At 44.6% G+C, this 22,079-nt stretch overlaps 1 long non-coding RNA gene across 1 annotated transcript in view; it reads right to left on the bottom strand.

The window, feature by feature from the left end:
• Positions 1 to 20,923, bottom strand: part of LOC141631408 (uncharacterized) — an 80,836-nt gene extending 59,913 nt beyond the window's left edge. Inside the window, exons 1-2 of the long non-coding RNA XR_012537626.1 lie at positions 20,905 to 20,923; positions 11,461 to 11,553 (exon numbers count right to left, since the gene is read on the bottom strand). This is a non-coding gene — a long non-coding RNA (uncharacterized LOC141631408). The remainder of the gene's footprint in view (positions 1 to 11,460; positions 11,554 to 20,904) is intronic.
• Positions 20,924 to 22,079: the final 1,156 nt, after the last annotated feature.

Raw genomic sequence — 22,079 nt, 5'->3', positions numbered from 1 at the left:
AGAGGGAAGTCATCTTTAGGACTTGCTTTGTTTAAGTCTCTAAAATCAACACAAACACGGATTCTCCAATCCTTTTTGGGTACAGGTACTATGTTAGCTACCCAGTCAGAATACTCGGAAACTTTGATGAACTCCGGCTTTGAATTGCTTATCAACTTCTTCCTTAATCTTGAGAGCCCATTCCGTCTCATTCGGCGAAGCTTCTGTTTCACAGGCTTGAAACCTGGCTTAATCGGAATTCTATGCTCAGCGATATCCATGTCGATCCCTGGCATGTCTTTGTAGGACTAAGCGAAGACGTCTTTGAACTCGTTTAGGAGGTCTATGAAATCGGCCCTTTCGGTAGAGCTCAAGGTAGTCTCTATCCTAAGTTCTTGGGGTTCTAGTTCGGTTCCTACATTGATGGGTTCGGTGTCCTCTATTACTGGTCCCCCTTCCCCTTCCTATAGTATTTCTTTGGCTACGTAGGGAGGTATTTCAATTGAGTCTGGGTCTTGGTCATCCTCAGTATCATCGTAAACAGAATTGCACTCAAGATAACACAAAGAGTAAGCAGAACCTGATTTATTCATATTAAAGTTTGAAAAAAGTTGAAACAAAGAAGCCATCTGATCTGTGGTCAGTGGCGGCAAAGGGACAGTGGTTGGGACATTTCCCGAACTACTGTAACTACTCGAGGCTAAGCTAGGAGAAACAAAGGGAATGGGGATGACGATAGGAGGGGACTCCCTAGTGACTTCTCTAGACTCTGACTCTGACTCCGACTCTGACTCTAACTCGAATTCATCGTCTTCTGGTTCTCCTTTAAACATCTCTCCTTCTCCAGTGGTGAGCTTGAAGAGTCTTCCTTGATTGTTGGTCCACTTGATTGATTTTCTCCATCCTTTCTGCTGATTCGCGTTTGTTTCTGCGATTAACGTGGTAGGGTTGAAGTGATCGTCTTGAAGTATCATGGTAATGATCTCATCCTGCGCGGCTCTAACAAATCGTTCCTCTCCAAGAGGGTTCTGAGTGTTGTTGGGTTTACCTCCCGGCGGTATTGGTAGTCTACCATCTTCAATCATATCTTGAAGCACATTTTTCAATTTATAGCATTTTTCTGTGTCATGCCCCTTGCCCCTATGGTATTCACAGTACGAGTTCTCGTCCCAGAACTTGGATTTCTTTTCGGGTTCGGGAGTAGATCCTATGGGTTGGAGTTTGCCTTGCTTCATTAACCTCTTAAGAGCGTTGGAGTAAGTGTCCCCAAGATTTGTGAATTTCCTTGGTGGGGTACTTTTCTTGGATGGCTCAAGAAGGTTAACTTCATCGGTCTTGCTAGTGGAGCCGTATGAACGACTTGTTGAGCCTTGATATCCTCGACCTACCATTTTGGACAAGAGCCCTTTACGGATGTCATCTTCAATCCTTGTTCCTAGTACGGTTAAGTCCTTGAAAGTTTTGATGTTTTGGTATCTCAAATGATTGGCATAGATGGGTTTGAGATTATCCACGAACTTCTCCACAAGGGTAGCCTCATCCGGGAGTTCAACTAGTTGGGTACTAGTCTTCCTCCACCTACTTAGGAAGTCGGTGAATCCTTCTTTGTCATTTTGGGTAAGAACCTCTAGAGTGCGCATGTTAACTTGGATCTCGACATTATCCGCATATTGCTTAGCAAACTCGATCGCGGCATCTTCCCAAGTAGCGATCTTCTTGTGTTAGTAGAACCATTGCTTTGGGATGGTGTCAAGAGATGAAGGAAAGATCCTTAAGAACATCTCGGGTTTGATGCCTTTGATAGACATATAATCCTTGAAGGCACGGATGTGGTTCAAAGGGTTCTCGTGCCCCTTGAATTTAGGGATATCCGTCATATTGAAGTTGGTTGGCAATTTGGAATTGACGGCCTCATACTTGCGGTTGTTCTCCCTATAAATGTCATCTCCTTTAAGGTACATCAATTGCTCCTCTAAGTATTGGAGTCTTTTCTCGGCTACAGTCATTCCCATGAGAGGATTTTCGTCCTTGGATTCACTCGCGAAGTCACCTACTACTTCACTTTCTTGAGGAGGCAACCTCCCCTCTACGGCGTAGATCCGGCCCTCGATGATGTCAAGACGATCATACACTTGATCTTGGGTAACTTGGATTTGAGTTAATGCGGCAAGGATTCGATCATTACCATCTTGAAATTGATTGAAGTTAGCGTCACTTTCAGGCATCTTGAAAACTGGATAAGAGATCGACGACGAATCAAAACACGATCGACCATTCTAACACACTTGCAAAGAGAAGAAATGTTTTGACTCTTGAAGTGGGTGTGTGCCACTTGTGTTGAGTGGGCTTTGAAGAAAGGACAAAGTTTTGAAAATGTGTATCCTAGTCAACTATAGTGTAGTTGTAGGAGTGGATTCGAAGTGAGGTTTTGAAATGGGCTTGGGCCCGAATTTTGACTCGACAAACGGACAGAGTTTTGACTGGGTTTTGCGCTAATCAATGGCCTTTTCGAAATTTTCATTTAAAAAAGGGGTTTTGATTTTTACAAAAATCGTCATGGTTTCGTTTAGAAATGGTGATCACGTAAGGTACAAACATTTATACAAGCATTATAACGGGATGATGAGTGCCTTTTTCGAAATTTCTGTTTAAAAAAGGCGATCATCATCCCGTTATAATGCTTGATTTTTACAAAAATCATCATGGTTTCGTTTTGAAATGGCACTCATCATCCCGTTATAATGCTTGTATAAATGTTTGTACCTTACGTGATCACCATTTCTAAACGAAACCATGACGATTTTTGTAAAAATCAAAACCCCTTTTTTAAATGAAAATTTCGAAAAGGCCATTGATTAGCGCAAAACCCAGTCAAAATTCTGTCCGTTTTCGAGTCAAATGTCAGGCCCAAGCCCATTTCAAAACCTCACTTCGAGTCTACTCCTACAACTACACTATGGTTGACTAGGATACACATTTTCAAAATCTTGTATTTTCTTCAAAGCTCACTCAACACAAGTGGCACACACCCACTTCATAAGTCAAAACTTTTCTTCTCTTAGCAAGTGTGTTAGAATGGTCGATCGTATTTTGATTCGTCATCGATCTCTTATCCAGTTTTCAAGATGCCTGAAAGCGACGTGAACTTCAACCAACTTCAAGATGGTAATGATCGAATCCTAGCCGCGTTAGCTCAAATCCAAGTTACCTAAGATCAAGTGTATGATCGCCTTGACACCATCGAGGGCCGGATCTACGCCGTAGAGGGGAGGTTGCCTCCTCAAGAAAGTGAAGTAATAGGTGACTTCGCGAGTGAATTCAAGGACGAAAATCCTCCCATGGGAATGACTGTAGCCGAGAAAAGACTCCAATACTTAGAGGAGCAATTGATGTACCTTAAAGGGAATGACATTTATAGAGAGAACAACCGCAAGTATGAGGCCGTAAATTCCAAATTGCCAACCAACTTCAATATGACGGATATCCCTAAATTCAAGGGGCACGAAAACCCTTTGAACCACATCCGTGCCTTCAAAGATTACATGTCTATCAAAGGCATCAAACCCGAGATGTTCTTAAGGATCTTTCCTTCATCTCTTGACACCATCCCAAAGCAATGGTTCTACTCTTTAGAACACAAGAATATCGCTACTTGGGAAGATGCCGCGATCAAGTTTGCTAAGCAATATGTGGATAATGCCGAGATCCAAGTTAACATGCGCACTCTAGAGGTTCTTAACCAAAATGACAAAGAAGGATTCACCGACTTCCTAAGTAGGTGGAGGAAGACTAGTACCCAACTAGTTGAACGCCCGGATGAGGCTACCCTTGTGGAGAAGTTCGTGGATAATCTCAAACCCATCTATGCCAATCATTTGGGATACCAAAACATCAAAACTTTCAAGGACTTAACCGTACTAGGAACAAGGATTGAAGATGACATCCGTAAAGGACTCTTGTCCAAAACGGTAGGTCAAGGATATCAAGGCTCAACGAGTCGTTCATACGGCTCCACTAGAAATACCGATGAGGTTAACCTTCTAGAGCCATCCAAGAAAAGTACCCCACCAAGGAAATTCACAAATCTTGGGGATACTTACTCCAACGCTCTAAAAAGGTTAATGAAACAAGGCAAACTCCAACCCATAGGACCTACTCCCGAACCCGAAAAGAAATCCAAATTCTGGGACGAGAACTCGTACTGTGAATACCATAGGGGCAAGGGGCATGACACAGAAACATGCTACAAATTGAAAAATGTGCTTCAAGACATGATTGAAGATGGCCGACTACCAATACCGCCGGGAGGTAAACCCAACAACACTCAGAACCCTCTTGGGATTCTAGTGATCACAAGTGAAGAATCTACCTTAGATTGTTCACACCTCATTTCTCCAATTAAAGATGAGATCTACGCAATCGAGAATGAAGGGAACTACTCCACCATTTCTCTAATCATCACCATGAGTCTATTGTTTGGAGAGGATCGATTTGTTAGAGCCGCGCAGGATGAGATCATTACCATGATACTTCAAGACGATCACTTCATCCCTATCGCGTTAATCACAGAAACAAACGCGAGTCAGCAGAAAGGATGGAGAAAATCAATCAAGTGGACCAACAATCAAGGAAGACTCTTCAAGCTCACCACTGGAGAAAGATAGATGTTCAAGGGAGAAACAGAAGACGATGAGTTCGAGTCAGAGTCGGAGTCGGAGTCAGAGTCAGAGTCTAGAGAAGTCACTAGGGAGTCTCCTCCTGTCGTCATCCCCATTTCCTTTGTTTCTCCTAGCTTAGCCTCGAGTAGTTACAGTAGTTCGGGAAATGTCCCAACCACTGTCCCTTTACCGCCACTGAGCACAAATCAGATGGCTTCTTTGTTTCAACTTTTCTCAAACTTTAATATGAATAAATCAGGTTCTGCTTACTCTTTGTGTTATCTTGAGTGCAATTCTGTTTACGATGATACTGAGGATGACCAAGACCGAGACTCAATTGAAATACCTCCCTACGTAGCCAAAGAAATACTACAAGAAGGGGAAGGGGGACCGGTAATAGAGGACACCGAACCCATCAATGTAGGAACCGAACTAGAACCCCAAGAACTTAGGATAGGGACTACCTTGAGCTCTACCGAAAGGGCCGATTTCATAGACCTCCTAAACGAGTTCAAATACGTCTTCGCTTGGTCCTACAAAGACATGCCAGGGATTGACAGGGATATCGCCGAACATAGAATCCCGATTAAGCCAGGTTTCAGGCCCGTAAAACAGAAGCTTCGTCGAATGAGAACGGAATGGGCTCTCAAGATTAAGGAAGAAGTCGATAAGAAATTCGAAGCCGGGTTCATCAAAGTTTCCGAGTATTCTAACTGGGTAGCCAACATAGTACCTGTACCCAAAAAGGATGAGAGAATCCGTGTTTGTGTTGATTTCAGGGACTTAAACAAAGCAAGTCCTAAAGATGACTTCCCTCTACCGCACATCGACATATTGGTGGACAATACTGCAGACCACGCATTACTATCCTTCATGTATGGGTATGCGGGTTATAACCAAATCAAGATGGCCATAGAAGATATGCATAAGACCGCCTTCGTCACTCAATGGGGAACCTATTGCTATACGGTCATGCCGTTTGGGTTAATCAACGCCGGAGCTACATATCAACGCACCGCAACTACACTCTTACATGACATGATGCACAAAGAAGTTGAGGTATACGTAGACGACATGATTGTCAAGTCCAAGGATAGAGAGGGGCATATTGCGAACCTTCGCAAATTTTTCGCAAGGCTACGAAAGTACAACATGAGGCTCAATCCTCAGAAGTGCGCATTCGGAGTAACATCTGGTAAACTCCTGGGATACATCGTTAGCCAACGAGGTATATAAATAGACCCTTCCAAGATCAAGGCTCTGATCGAAATACCACAACCTCAAACAGAAAAAGAAGTCAGAGGATTCCTAGGGAAAGTGCAATATATAAGTCGATTCATATCGAAACTCACCATGATTTGTGAGCCTATCTTCAAGAAACTCAGGAAAACAGACCACACAATGTGGGATGATGATTGTCAAAAGGAATTTGATCGAATAAAGGAGATATTGGCTAAACCACCAGTGCTCATGCCACCTCAATGGGATCAACCTCTTGGTTTATAACAGTAACCGAAACAGCCATGGGTGCCATGCTAGCTCAAACTGTAGAAAGCGAAGAAAGGGCTATCTACTACCTTAGTAAGAAGTTCTTGGAGTACGAGTACAAATACTCACAACTCGAAAAGACATGCCTCGCTCCTGTGTGGGCAACGAAGAAACTACGCCATTACATGCTTAGCTACTCCGTTAAAATATACTCCAAAAGGGATCCAGTCAAATACCTCTTCGAGAAACCCGTCCTCAACGGACGTCTAGCAAGATGGACTTTGATGCTCTCAGAGTTCGATCTCAAGTACGTGCCCCTGAAAGTAATAAAAGGACGCGCCGTCACCGAATTCTTCGCAGAGAATCCCATCAATGCTGCACAAACGATAGACACTTGGTCATTTCCAGACGAGGATATACTCCAAACTGACGTAGACTCTTGGGACCTTTACTTTGATGGAGCATCAAACTTAAGGGGATTTGGAATAGGAGTGTTGCTCATTTCTCCTGAAGGTGAGCATACACCAATCTCTGTCAAACTCGACTTCGAGGTGACAAATAACGCTGCAGAATACGAAGCTTGTCTCATTGGACTACAAGCGGCAGTGAGCTTAGGCATTAAAAACCTCTGAGTACATGGGGATTCATCCCTGATCATCAATCAAGTTACGGGATCTTAGAAAATCCGAAGCGAAAGCCTAGCACCTTATCAAGCCAGAGTAGACCAAGTTGCCCAGTTCTTTGATCACGTGACCTATCTACACCTACCTCGGGAAGAAAATCAATTTGCAGATGCTCTTGCAAAACTTGCATCTTTGATCAATATGCCAGATGACATGGTGGAAATGCCTTTATGTATCGAACGACGGTCAGAGCCGGCTTATGTCCATCAAATCACAGATTAAGAGGAAATCGCGCATGAACCTTGGTTCTAAGCAATCCTAAATTTCAAGCTCAACGATACCTATCCACCGGATATGGACAAGAGGGGACAACGTGCTATACGCCTACTAGCTTCCCAATACGTTCTCATGCAAGGAGAGTTATACAAAAGAACACCTCTTGGTGTAATCCTACGTTGCCTTGATCATTCACAGGCGCGGAAAGTGATGGAAGAAGTCCACGATGGAGAATGCGGTCCTCACATGAGTGGGCCCATGATGGCAAAGAAAATCACACGTTTGGGGTATTATTGGACCACAATGGAATCCGATTGCATCAAATACGTAAGACATTGCCACAATTGCCAAATCTTCGGGAATGTACAACATGTCCCTCCCTCATTGCTCTATACAATGACATATCCTTGGCCATTTTCTGCCTGGGGAATTGACATAATCGGGAAGATAACCCCAGCCGGAATAGGAGGTCACTGTTTCATCCTAGTGGCAATCGACTACTTCACCAAATGGGTAGAAGCGGCTTCCTACACTAGTCTCACGGCCAAAAACGTGGCAAAGTTCATACAAAACAATATCATTTGTCGATACGGTTGCCCACATGAGATCATTAGTGATAATGGATCACATTTCCAAGCTGAGACTGAGAAATTGCTAGCCAAGTACAAAATTAGGCATCACCACTCCTCGCCCTATAGACCACAGACTAATGGTACGGTAGAGGCAGCAAACAAGAAAGTTGTCACAATCCTCAAGAAAATGATTGACAACTATCGAGATTGGCCAAGCAAGATACCCTTTGCTTTGTGGGGATATCGCACATCTGTTAGGACACCCACTGGGGCCACACCTTTCTATCTGACCTACGGCATGGAAGCTGTACAACCAGTCGAGCTAGAGATTCCATCCTTGCATATTTTACTCGAAAGTCAAATCCCGGAAGCCGATTGGAAGAGGGATAGATATGATTAACTCATCCTCCTGGATGAACGTAGGCTACGCGCCTTGCATAATGTCCAAACATATCAAGCACGTATCAAATGAGCCTTCAACAAAAGGGTTAGGCCAAGAAACATCAAGGAAGGAGACTTAGTGCTCAAGTCGGTTAGAGCTCTTTTACCTGTTGACCCACGGGGAAAATTCAAACCTAATTGGGCCGGACCGTTTCTAGTCAAGTCCATACTTTCAGGGGGTGCGGTTAGAATCACAGAGCTAGATGGGAATGAGTTTTCCAACCCAACAAACCTTGACCAACTAAAACGGTATTATGCCTAGGATAGGAACAAAAACGCGCCTCGCGTAACCTCACGTGTCACTCTTGTGACACTAAATAAACGGCCCCTGGCCAAGCTGAAATAAGCTAATGTCACTCTGCTCTTGCATTTTGACAAATTTGTCATCCTGATATCATCGAATAAACTAAAATGCACCTTCAGAGTAAGCAAAAGCTCATGCTTATTTTCTAAGTTCATTACAAGCTCTTGCTTAGAACAATTATTCTTTTACATTTACTCGAACTACGCGCAAGGGTTTGATTTCATTTTTTTAATGAATACGTAGGCAATCCTTCACAGGATACAACCCATTATTTTTAAATGTAAATAGAAGGACATTTGCATCGCACTTAGAATTCGACAAGAATAATAAACAGAAAATCACAACAGTTTCATAACCAATTAACCTTTTTTATTTCATTCATTTTCTAATAATAATACGTCACATAATAAAATCATAATAAAAATAAATAAAATAGGCTAGGATTCTAAAAACTCCACCTTTTTATTACAACAATAATAATAATAATAATAATAATAATAATAATAATAATAATAATAATAATAATAATAAATAATAATAATAATAAAGACTAGGGCTATTCCTCCATTTTCCCCTTGCCCTTGTCATTCTTGTCATATTTCTTGTCACGACCTCGAGCCGGACGCTCTTGCGCCACTTCAAACCTAATCACCAACGGTCTTTCTCGAGGCCTAGCCTTACCATTCTTGCCAATCACCATCTCCACGACAGGAGAAGTCTTCGGTTTCTTCGAAGGATGAACAACTCGAAACCCGGCTTCTTCCTCTCCCTCAGTCAAATGCTTCTCTTTCTCTTTTTCCACCTCGCGCACCTTGTATTCAACGGGCTCGCGCTTCCTCAATCTCTCGCGCTCTTCCGGTGTAGAAGCTTTCCTGTATCGCAGATAGGAATCCGAAACCCATAAGGCATTAGCAGAAGAGTTCAAGAACCACATGTTTCTTTGGGCCCATTTAATGGCCCACTCCCTTAGACTCTCAGTAGTAAGCGCCACGGCAGTCTGCGGGATGGTATCAAGCTTCGGGATCGTCTGCTTTAGTCCAACCTGTCTCATCAGCCTTTCCGGGAAGATGCACACCATGAATTCCAAGCCAAGAATGCGCACAGATCAAGTAGGATCCAAGGAAGACACTCCAGTGACAGATTTGAGGTGCCACCATGGTACAATCCACCTAATCAAGGGGCCATCATCACTCTTCAGTTTATTCTCCCAATAATTGCACACTCGAGTGAAATCCACCATGTAAAGCATGATCCTCATTGCAATCGAACGAACATGATAAGAAGGAACATGAACTGGGGGCTCGATCAATCGAAGCCGTTCCATAAGCCAGACCTACCAAAAGCGGCTATTAGACATCCCGAATACGGTAGGTCGCGATTGGCTTTCCTATTATCCAAACCCAAGAAGATCTCTCCTAAGCATAAACAAGCTGGGCTCCTGCGCAGCTCCATTTGCTCAACTAGGCCCAGAAGACGGGGATCACCTCTCAAGTCTTCATCCACATGCCCTTGGAAGACATACACATGCAACAAGCAGAATCCAAATGCCCTTAGCCTAGAAACATAAGAAACGGTAGGGTCGGCCCTGTTAATAAATCGATCAATGAAGTCCAACATTCGCACTCCCTTCGAGGTCACTAAACGGTCCACCTCAAGTCTTGTTAACCCAAGCAAGTCTCTAAATTTGCTCTTATACCCTTGCGAAGTAGAAGGAATAGCAGGCAAGTGCTCTGGGTCCCACCCACCAATCGCAGCAATTTCTTCAGGAAATGGGCAAATGACGCCTCCAGTGAACGCAAAAACATGATAATTCAGGTCCCAATAATCAAGACAAGCATCTAGGAATGGTTTGACAACCTTGATAAGCTTCAAACTCAACAAAGATCCAAGATTATAGGCGCCCATGTCGTATTTCTCCGTGTTGGAAAACTCATTAGTCCACTCTTTCAGGCAAATCTCCAAAGTATTCATGTTGAGTGCTTATATTAAGAATTTTATGTAATAAGACGAAGAAGAGACGGAAGAATTATGTGAATAAAAGCTCTATCGACGTCTCTATTTATACTAATTTCTGTTTCCTAAAATCTACCAGAGCCGACGCACCTGGGAACAGGCGCAGCACCTGCTGCGCTTCTTCAAAGGGACGCAGCTCATGCTGTGCCTCTTCCTCAGCTAGGTTTCTGTGATTTTCCGCGTTGGATCTTTCCTAAATTCCTTGACGAATAATTTCCTATTCCTACGGTTTATTATTTTGGTAAATACGTGGAAATTGCCATATTTCATGTTTCCTAATTCCGCGGGCACGCACTTCGAGGCAATATCACCATTTTCGTCATTCTATCACACTTGTACATTTTCATTTTAGGAAATAATTCTCATTTTAATATAATTCATTTTAGGAAATAATTTTAATTCATTTCAAAATTTATATATTTATTTCATTTATACTTCTTTTATTCCTTTTTAATCATTTCATTTCTAACTTATAGGTTTCTAATTTTTTTCTTTTTTAGGGTAACACTCCCTACCGTCCGGTCATTTCCGGCAAAATTTTTGCATTTTTGCATTTCTGCATTCTCTTGAGTCATTCGTTTTGCGCTAATTCAGGCCATATGTATATACAAATGTATGTTTTGCGTGATTTCTATGTAAATTTCGGCAGCATGACGGCATAAACCGTCATCTACCAAACTTGTTCAAAGCTAACCTGCAGATAGAAGCAACGCAACCCAGCAGCAAAGGCACTCAGGCCATCATATATACAGCCAAAAAGGGAAATGTACAACAAACTTGGGGCTCGAGCCCCAAGCAAAGTCCAAAATGTCCAAAATGAAGGTCCAAAATGTACAAATGTGCAAGATACAGACAAAAACTAAGCAAAACTACTGCCGGTCGCCCTCTAGCTCCGCAACTCTTGCCACGAGAGCAGCAACCTCGGCGTCCCGAACTTCAAGCTCCCTCAACAAGCGAGATGTCTCCTCCCAAGACTGAGTCAACTCTCGCTCCAGCTCACGGTCCCCCAGTAAACAACAAAATTGGCTCATGTCAATCATTTCAAGCAATTACAAGAGAAGTTGGAAAATCAAAATTCAAAAATGAAATAGACACAAGGTTCATACCTGACGACCTCAACCGCCGACAAGTGCCTCGACGGCAGTAGCTCGCAGCCGGTTGGCCACCCTCCATAACGCCACAAACCGAGACGGCGCAACCTGCATTTTCAAAAAGAAGTTCTCAATAATTGAATAAGTTCAACCAAATGTGTTCTTACACAAAAATTATGCAAATTAGAGGCTCACCCTCCGAATCGATCTTGCGCCAATCGTCCGGGCCGGATCCGTCACAGCCACGTTAAAGTCACGCAGCTCGGAGATCGTCGTCCTCCCGGTCGCGTCAGTGTACTCAAGGGTCTCGGGGTACTCTGGGGGCTCGATGCCCGCCGCCTCAACCTCCTGCAAAGTCAAATATTTCTCATTAATCGATGATCTTTCATCGTAGTTTTAAAATCAAGAATAAAGGAGAGAAAATATGTTCACCACAACCGGCCAGTACGCCAACCTCCCGTAGAGGAACGGCGAGTAATCCTCGCCAGGAAGAAGGAGGGCGTCACCACCAATGTCAGCCAAGTCAGCCTCCCTCTCAGCCTCAGAAGGCTCCCTGAACATCGTCCTAGGAGGATCGATGGGAACCGTCAACACGTCCCGAGAGCACTGATGAGCCAAGCGCTCGCCCAAGTACCACACAGGACCCATCGACGTCCTCAACAGCAGCCGGCTCGAGCTCCTAGGTCGAAGGACCTCAGCCACAAAAGGAGGCGCTCCAGCGTACTCCGCCCAAGGCCTGGGCACTCACTGGGACAAGACAAACAAGGAATTATTCTTATGATCGATTAAAAGCAATGTAGAAGCAAAATGAATATAAGTGAGATGCTCACGCTGTCCAGCTGAAGAGCGTTCACGTCTCGCCGGTAAATAGCGTGAGAGGAACGCTTGCTCCTCGTGCTGCACATCACCCAATCCCTCACCACGGGATAGGCCTTCTCCAGCGGCTCCGTCCTCTTGGGCGAGAGGCTCGGAAAGAAGGAGTACACCCACGCCTGTAAAGCGAGATAGTCAATGACAATCTTTCGTAATTTGATAAGGAAAAGAATTGATTTTAGTCTAAATGAAGGTTCATACCTCCAGCAGCAGTCCAGGGCTGACAGCACCAGGAGAAGTCCCCTTCTCCATCAACTCCGGACAAACCTTGGCCCTCATGAAGCGGATGAGGATAGGAAAACTAGCAGTGACCCAGTCCCAACGCCCTAGGGAGCTCAGGTCAGAAAGGAAGGGAAGAAGCTTCGTCGATAGCCTCTCTCCCTTGTCTCCGAGGTAGATCGAAGACAGAAACCACCAAAGCCACAAACGAGCCCTCTGCTCAGCTGTATAGGGAGGAGGAGCCGTCTCTCTCCCGTCAATCGTCACCAGCGCCGGGATCTTCCCCTCAAAGTAGTCTCGGACATAGGAACTGGGCACCAAACCAGGCACTGTAACAGCCTTCGGCGACAAGTTCCAGCCGATCAACCTCCTAGCCTTGGCCGAGTCCACCCTCATGGTAGTCTCCGGCCACTCCACAGCCTCAGACCCACACGGCAGACCAGAAATCATGTCGTAGTCCTCCAACGTGACTCCCACCTCACCATAAGGCATGTAAAAGGTGGAAGTCATGTCCTAGAATCGGTCCAAGAAAGCGCGGACCAGGCTAAGGTTAGCCCGCAGCTCCCTCTTCGCGATATCCCTCCAGGCCTGCACCAAGGCACCGAACGCTCCACGCTCGATCATGGCGCGCTTCTCCGCCGACAGCCACTCGTAGCACTCCATCGCCGTCGTGTAACCCGAGAACGACCTGATGTTCCCGGCCTCCTATTGTGATTTGAAACAAAAGCTATCTTTAGTTTTGAAAGAAAGTTGGAAAGGATATGAGCAAACAAATGAAAGAAGATGAGTGATGAGTAATGAATTCAAAATTACCAAACTCTTTACTGTCCTGTAGGACAGATGACCCTCTGCAGCCCAAAACAGGTGCCTACTCTCCCAGGTCTCAGCCCACGCGGGTGCTCCCCTCAGCTGACGACCTCCTCGCCCGACGTTGGCCCGCCTCGGGGCCTCCTCCTCCTCAACATCCTCCTCCTCGTGGACCTCGTCCCCAGCAGCCATCACCGCGGTGGTGAAAGCCTGCTCCAAATCCTCCTCGATAACAGCAGTGTCTATCTCCATGGGAGCTCTCCCAGAAGTAGAAGCCTCATCACCTACAACGTTAAAACAATTTTAGGCCGCGTCACGCGACGACAAGCCTTAGTTAAGGGATTTTCGAGCCTTCGGAAGCCCTGAAATCGCTCTTTTCTCGCCATCTTTGGCCATATTCTCACAAATCCGATCACTTATGTGGTAATTAGGGTCAAGTCAAGCCTAAGTTAAAGCCTGGTCATGGATTCGAGTCGAAATTTCGGCAGCATTTCGTTATAACGGCGATTATGCCTTAGAAAAGTGTCTTGAAAAAGCCGTCGCAAACCAAAATTCCGAGATGGTAGGAAGTTTACCCATCATCCAAGGATCCCAAATATCAAGTATCATCGCAAATGGGCAATCCTAAGGCTATTTTCGAAGCAATTTACGGTTTAGCTGTGAAACCGTCTCAATTTCACTCAAATGCTCAAAACTCAACGAAAATTCGAAACAAATACATGGTTATGCTCCTTGTATTACCAATTATCCGTTGCTCATACCAATTTTACAAGGCAAATCCATTTGGGGGAAAAGCCCCAAATTTTCGAATTAATTAGGTTGAAAACCCTAATTTTTTCGATCCAAATTAAGCAAATATAGAAGATTAATGCAAGAATGATATACATACCTCGATTAGTCATGATGACTGCAATCTTTTGGATCAAATCTTGGCGGAAATGGTTAGGATTTGAGAGAAAATTTGAGGAATTTGTGTTTCGAACAAAAGATTGAAATCCCTCTGTTTATCACGTTTTTACGCAGAAAAGACACCTTCAGGAATAGACGCAGCAGGCGCTGTGCCTCTTCTAAGAGACGTAGAGTTTCGACGAATGAGAACAGAATGGGCTCTAAAGATTAAGGAAGAAGGTGACAAGCAATTCAAAGCCGGGTTCATCAAAGTTTCCGAGTATTTTGACTGGGTAGCCAACATAGTACCTGTACCCAAAAAGGATGGGAGAATCCGTGTTTGTGTTGACTTTAGGGACTTAAACAAAGCAAGTCCAAAACATGACTTCCCTCTGCCTCACATCGACATATTGGTGGACAATACCGCTGACCACGCGTTACTATCCTTCATGGATGGGTATGCGGGTTATAACCAAATCAAGATGGCCATGGAAGATATGCATAAGACCGCATTCGTCACTCAATGGGGAACCTATTGCTATACGGTAATGCCGTTTGGATTGATCAACGTCGGAGCTACATATCAACGCACCGCAACTACACTCCTACATGACATGATGCACAAAGAAGTTGAGGTATACGTAGATGACATGATTGTCAAATCCAAGGAAAGAGAGGGGCATATTGCGAACCTTCGCAAGTTCTTCACAAGGCTACGAAAGTACAACATGAGACTCAATCCTCAGAAATGCACATTCGGGGTAACATCTGGCAAACTCCTGGGATACGTTGTTAGCCAACGAGGTATAGAAATAGATCCTTCCAAAATCAAAGCTCTGATCGAAATGCCACAACCTCAAACAGAAAAAGAAGTCAGAGGATTCTTGGGAAAAGTGCAATATATAAGTCGATTCATATCGAAACTCACGATGATTTGTGAGCCTATCTTCAAGAAGCTCAAGAAAACGGACCACACCATGTGGGATGATGATTGTCAAAAGGCATTCGATCGAATCAAAGAGATATTGGCTAAACCACCAGTGCTCATGCCACCACAACGAGATCAACCTCTTGGTTTATATCTCACAAGAATCAAAAACAGACCATGGGTGCCATGCTGGCTCAAACTGTAGGAAGTGAAGAAAGAGCTATCTACTATCTTAGTACGAAGTTCTTGGAGTACGAGTGCAAATACTCACAACTCGAAAAGACATGCCTCGCTCTTGTGTGGGCAACGAAGAAGCTACGCCATTACATGCTTAGCTACTCCGTCAAAATATACTCCAAAATGGATCCAGTCAAATACCTCTTCGAGAAACCCGTCCTCAACGGACGTCTAGCAAGATGGACCCTGATGCTCTAAGAATTCGACCTCAAATACGTGCCACTGAAAGTTATAAAAGGTCGCGCCGTCGCCGAATTTTTCGCAGAAAATCCTATCAATGACGCACGAACAATAGATACTTGGTCATTTTCAGACGAGGATATACTCCAAACTGATGTAGACTCCTGGGACCTGTACTTTGATGGAGCATCGAACTTAAGAGGATTCGGAATAGGAGTGTTGCTCATTTCTCCTGAAGGCGAGCATACACCAATTGCTGTCAAACTCGATTTCGAGGTGACAAACAATGCTGCAGAATACAAAGCTTGTCTCATTGGACTACAAGCGGCAGTGAGCTTAGGCATTAAAAACCTCCGAGTACATGGGGATTCATCACTGATCATCAACCAAGTTACAGGATCTTGGAAAATCCGAAGCGAAAGCCTCGCACCTTATCAGGCTAGAATAGACTAAGTCGCTCAATTCTTTGATCACGTAACCTACCTACACCTACTTTGGGAAGAAAATCAATTTGCAGACGCTCTTGCGAAACTTGCATCTTTGATTAACATGCCGGATCACATGGTGGAAATGCCTTTGTGCCTCGAACGACGGTCGGAGCCGGCTTATGTCCACCAAATCACCGATGAAGAAGAGATCGCGCAGGAACCCTGGTTCCAAGCAATCCTGAATTTTAAGCTTAATGGTACCTATCCACCGGATATGGACAAAAGGGTACAATGTGCTATACGCCTACTCGCTTCCCAATACGTTCTCATGCAAGAGGAATTATACAAAAGAACACCTCTTGGTGTAGTCCTACGTTGCCTTGATCATTCACAGGCACGAAAGGTGATGGAAGAAGTCCACGACGGAGAATGCGGTCCTCACATGAGTGGGCCCATGATGGCGAAGAAAATCACACGTTTGGGGTATTATTGGACCACAATGGAATCCGATTGCATCAAATATGTAAGACATTGCCACAATTGCCAAATCTTCGGGAATGTACAACATGTCCCTCCTTCATTGCTCTATACAATGACATCCCCTTGGCCATTTTCTGCTTGGGGAATTGACATAATCGGGAAGATAACCCCGGCCGGAACAGGAGGTCACTGTTTCATCCTAGTAGCAATTCACTATTTCACCAAATGGGTAGAAGCGGCTTCCTACACTAGTCTTACAGCTAAAAATGTGGCAAAGTTCATACAAAACAACATCATCTGTCGATATGGTTGTCCACATGAGATCATCAGTGATAACAGATCACATTTCCAAGCTGAGACCGAGCAATTGCTAGCCAAATACAAGATTAAGCACCACCACTCTTCGCCATATAGGCCACAGACTAACGACGCGGTAGAGGCGACAAACAAGAATGTTGTCACGATTCTCAAGAAAATGATTGACAACTATAGAGATTGGCCAAGCAAGATACCCTTTGCTTTGTGGGGGTATCGTACATCTGTTAGGATGCCCACTGGGGCTAGTCCTTTCTATTTGACCTACGGCATGGAAGCTGTACAACCAGTCGAGCTAGAAATACCATCCTTGCGTATTTTACTAGAAAGTCAAATCCCGGAAGCCGATTGGAAGAGGGATAGATATGAAGAACTCATCCTCCTGGATGAACGTAGGCTACGCGCCTTGCATAATGTCCAAACATACCAAGCACGTATCAAACGAGCTTTCAACAAAAGGGTTAGGCCAAGAAACATGAAAGAAGGAAACTTAGTACTTAAATCGGTTAGAGCTCTTTTACCTGTTGACCCACGGGGAAAATTCAAACCTAATTGGGCCGGACCATTTCTAGTCAAATCCATACTCCCAGGGGGTGCGGTTAGAATAACAGACCTAGACGGGAATGAGTTTTCAAACCCAACAAACCTCGACCAACTAAAACGATACTATGCCTAGAATAGGAACAAAAACGCGCCTCGCGTAATCCCACGTGTCGCTCTTGTGGCACTAAATAAACGGCCCCTGGCCAAGCTGAAATAAGCTAATGTCACTGTGCTCTTGCATTTTGACAAATTCGTCATCCTTATATCATCAAATAAACTAATATGCACCTTCAGAGTAAGCAAAAGCTCATGCTTATTTTCTAAGTTCATTACAAGCTCTTGCTTAGAACAATTATTCTTTTACATTTACTCGAACTACGCACAAGGGTTTGATTTCATTTTTTTAAGTGAATACGTAGGCAATCCTTCACAATATTCAACCCATTATACCTAAAATGTAAATAGAAGGACATTTGCATTGCATTTGGAATTCGACAAGAATAATAAATAGAAAATCACGACGGTTTCATAACCATTTAACCCTTTTTTATTTCATCCATTTTCTAATAATAATAGTAAGCTACATAATAAAATAGGCTAGGATTCTAAAAACCCCACCTTTTTATTACAACAATAAATAATAATAATAATCAAAGAATAATTAAAGACTCGGGCTATTCCTCCATCTTCCCCTTGCCCTTGTCATTCTTATCATATTTCTTGTCACGGCCTCGAGCCGGACGCTCTTGCGCCACTTCAGACCTAATAACCAACGGTCTTTCTCGAGGCCTAGCTTTTCCATTCTTGCCAATCACCATTTCCGCGACAGGAGTAGTCTTTGATTTCTTCGAAGGATGAGCAACTTGAAACCCGACTTCTTCTTCTCCCTCTGTCAGATGCTTCTCCTTCTCTTTCTCTACCTCGCGCACCTTGTAGTCAACGGGCTCGCGCTTCCTCAGTCTCTCGCGCTCTTCCGGAGTAGTAGCCTTTCTCCATCTCAGATAAGAATTCGACACCCACAAGGCATTGGCGGAGAAATTCAAGTACCACATGTTTCTTTGAGCCCATTTAATGGCCCACTCTCTTCGGCTCTCCGTAGTAAGCGCCATAGCAGTCTGCGGGACGGTACCAAGCCTCGAGATCGTCTGCTTCAGCCCAACTTGTCTCATCAGCCTTTCCGGGAAGATGCACACCATAAACTCCAATCCAGGAATGCGCACGGACCTAGTGGGATCCAAAGAAGACCCTCCGGTGACGGTTTGAGGTGCCACCACGGTGCGACCCACCTAATCAGGCGGGCCATCGTCGCTCTTCAGACTTGTTCTCCCGGTAATCACGGACCGAGTGAAGTCCACCATGTACAACCTCGTCCTCATCGCAATCGAGCGGGCATGATAGGAAAGCACATGAACTGGGGGCTCGATCAATCGGAGCCGTTCCATAAGCCAAACCTACCAAAAGCGGGTATTAGACATAAAAAAAAAAAAAAAAAAAAAAAAAAAAACGAAAAAACAAAAAAAAAAAACGAAAAAAAAAGAAAAACAGAAAAAGAAAAATGTCTTTTACCTGCAGAATGACGGGACTCCCCAAATACGGTAGATCGCGGTTGGATTTCCTACTATCCAAGCCCAAAAAAATCTCTCCTAAGCATAAGCAAGCTGGGCTCCTGCGCAGCTCCATCTGCTCAACAAAGCCCAGAAGACGGGGATCACCTCTCAAGTTTTCATCAACATCCCCTTGGAAGACATACACGTCCAATAAGCAAAAGCCAAATGCCCTCCGCCTAGCAACATGAGAAACGGTGGGGTCGGCCTTGTTGATGAATCGATTTATGAAGTCCAGCACCCTCACGCCCTTCGAGGTAACTAGACGGTCCACCTCAAGTCTAGTCAATCCAAGCAAGTCTCTAAATTTGCTCTTGTACCCTTGCGAAGTAGAAAGAATGGCAGGCAAGTGTTCGGGATCCCACCCTCCAATAACGGCAATTTCTTCAGGAAATGGGCAAATATCACCTCCAGGGAACGCAAAAACATGGTAATTCGGGTCCCAATAGTCAAGGCAAGCATCCAAGAACGGTTTAACAACCTTGATGAGTTTTAAACTCAACAGTGACCCAAAATTATAAGCACCCATATCATGTTTCTCCATGTTCGAAAATTCGTTGGTCCATTCCTTCAAGCGGATCTCCAAAGTATTCATGATGAAAAATTTATTTTGAGAATTTTATGTAAGTAGACGAAGAAGAGACGGAAGAATTATGTGAATAAAAGCTCCATCGACGTTTCTATTTATACTAATTTCTGTTTCCAAAAATCCGTCAGAACAGAACACCTTGGAACAACAGCGCGGCACTGCTGCGCCTCTTCAAAGGGACGCAGCTCATGCTGCGCCTCTTCTTCAGCTTCACTTCTGTGATTTTCCGCGTTGGATCTTTCCTAATTCCATGACGAATAATTTCCTATTCTTACGGATTATTATTTTGGTAAATACGAGAAGATTACCATGTTTCAGGTTTCCTAATTTTGCGGGCACGCATTTCGAGGTGACATCGACATTTTTGCCATTTTATCACACTTGTATATTTTCATTTTAGGAAGAAATTTTCATTTTAATTCATCATTTTAGAGAATAATTTTCGTTTGAATTCATTTTAGTTTTATATTTCTCATTTAATTCATTTATCTTACCGAATCTCAACATTTATATATTAATTTCAATTTCTTAATTTCATTTCTGCATTTAATTTCTAACTTATAGATTTCTTTTTTTTTTCTTTTTTTAGGGGGTAACCCTCCCTACCGTCCGGTCATTTCCGGCAAAATTTTTGCATTCTTTGCATTCTTTTGAGTCACTCGTTTTGCGCTAATTAAGGCCATATGTATATATAAATGTATGCTTTGCGTATTTTCTATGTAAATTTCGGCAGCATGACGGCGTAAACCGTCATCTACCAAACCTGTTCAAAACTAACCTGCAGATACAAGCAACGCAACCCAGCAACAAAGGCACTCAGGCCGTCGTATATACACCAAACAAAGGAAATATACAACAAACTGGGGGCTCTCGCCCCAAACAAAGTCCAAAAATGTCCAAATCAATGTCCAAATGTACAAATGTACAAAATACGGCCAACAAACAAAAAGCTACACAAAACTAGTGCTGGGCGCCCTCCAACTCTGCAACTCTTGCCGCAAGAACGGCGATCTTGGCGTCCCGAACCTCGAGCTCCCTCAACAAGCGAGCTGTCTCCTCCCGAGACTGGGTCAACTCTCGCTCCAGCTCGCAGTCACCCTGTAAACAATAAATTGGCTCATGTCAATCGATTCAAGCAAAATCCGGAAAATCAAAAATCAAAAATGAAATAGGCGCAAGGTTCATACCTGACGACCTCGAGCGCCGACAAGTGCCTCGACGGTAGTAGCTCGCAGCCGGTTGGCCACCCTCCACAACGTCACAAACCGAGACGGCGCAACCTGCATTTTCAAAAAGAAGTTTTCAACAATTGAACAAACTCAATCAAATGTGTTCTTACACAGAAGTTATACAAGTTAGAGGGTTTACCCTCCGAATCAGATGCTGCCAGTCGTCCAGGCCATCATCCGTCACAGCTACATCAAAGTCACGCAGCTCGGAGATCGTCTTCCTCCCGGTCGCGTCAGTGTACTCGAGGGTCTCGGGGTACTCTGGGGGCTCGATGCCCGCCGCCTCGACCTCCTGCAAAGTCAAATGGTTCTCATTAATCGCTGATCTTTCATCATAATTCTCAAAATTAAATCAGGAGGAAAAATAAAAGATGCTCACCACTACCGGCCAATACGCCAACCTCCCGTAAAGGAACGCCGAGTAGTCCTCGCCAGGAAGAAGAAGGGCGTCACCATTGGCACCAGCCAAGTCCACCTCCCTCTCGGCCTCAGAAGGCTCCCTAAACATCGTCCTGGGAGGATCGACGGGAACCGTCAACACGTCCCGAGAGGACTGACGAGCCAAGCGCTCGCCCAATTACCACACAGGACCCATCGACGTCCTCAACAGTAGTCGGCTCGAGCTCCTGGGTCGAAGGACCTCAGCCACAAAAGGAGGCGCTCCAGTGTACTCCGCCCAAGGTCTGGGCACCCACTGTGACAAGATAAACAAAGATCATCCCTATGATCCATTGAAAGACAATATAAGAAGCAAATGAATATAAGTAGGACACTTACGCTGTCCAGCTGAAGAGCGTTCACGTCCCGCCGATAGACACTGTGAGAAGAACGCTTGCTCTTCGTCCTGCACATCACCCAATCCCTCACTACGGGATATGCCTTCTCCAGCGGCTCCGTCCTCTTGGGCGCGAGGCCCGGGAAGTAGGAGTACACCCACGCCTGTAAAGCGGAATAATCAATGACGATATTTCGTGATTTGATAAAGAAAGGAAATAACTTTGGTCTAAAGGAAGGTTCATACCTCCAGCAGTAGTCCAGGCCCGACAGCACCAGGAGAAGTCCCCTTCTCCATCAACTCCGGACGAACCATGGCCCTCATGAAGCGAATGAGGACCGTGAAACCAGCAGTGACCCAGTCCCAACGCCCTAGGGAACTCAGGTCAGAAAGGAAGGGAAGAAGCTTCGTCGACAGCCTCTCGCCTTTGTCTCCGAGGTAAATCGAAGACAGAAACCACCAGCGCCACAAACGAGCCCTCTACTCAGCTGTACAGGGAGGAGGAGCCGTCTCCCTCCCGTCGATCGTCACCAGCGCCG

Source organism: Silene latifolia, chromosome 2 (assembly GCF_048544455.1).
Source record: "Silene latifolia isolate original U9 population chromosome 2, ASM4854445v1, whole genome shotgun sequence".
Taxonomy (NCBI): Eukaryota; Viridiplantae; Streptophyta; class Magnoliopsida; order Caryophyllales; family Caryophyllaceae; genus Silene; species Silene latifolia.
The sequence above is the reverse complement of the archived record's forward strand: the minus strand, read 5'-3'. Positions and strand labels throughout refer to the sequence as shown.